Here is a 509-nt window from a genome sequence, read left to right as displayed (position 1 = left end):
CAATCCCAAAGAAAGGCAATGCCAAGGAATGCTCAAACTACCACACAATTGCACTCATCTCACATGCTAGTAAAGTAATGCTCAAAATTCTCCAAGCCAGGCTTCAGCAATACGTGAACCGTGAACTTCCAGATGTTCAAGCTGGTTTTAGAAAAGGCAGAGGAACCAGGGATCAAATTGCCAACATCTGCTGGATCATGGAAAAAGCAAGTGAGCTCCAGAAAAACATCTATTTCTGCTTTATTGACTATGCCAAAGCCTTTGACTGTGTGGATCACAATAAACTGTGGAAAATTCTGAAAGAGATGGGAATACCAGACCACCTGACCTGCCTCTTGAGAAATCTGTATGCAGGTCAGGAAGCAACAGTTAGAACTGGACGTGGAACAACAGACTGGTTCCAAATTGGGAAAGGAGTACGTCAAGGCTGTATATTGTCACCCTGCTTATTTAACTTACATGCAGAGTACATCATGAGAAATGCTGGACTGGAAGAAGCACAAGCTGGA

The sequence above is a fragment of the Bison bison genome, unplaced genomic scaffold (genome assembly GCF_000754665.1).
Source record: "Bison bison bison isolate TAMUID 2011002044 unplaced genomic scaffold, Bison_UMD1.0 scf7180017864291, whole genome shotgun sequence".
Lineage (NCBI taxonomy): Eukaryota > Metazoa > Chordata > Mammalia > Artiodactyla > Bovidae > Bison > Bison bison.
The sequence above is the reverse complement of the archived record's forward strand: the minus strand, read 5'-3'. Positions refer to the sequence as shown.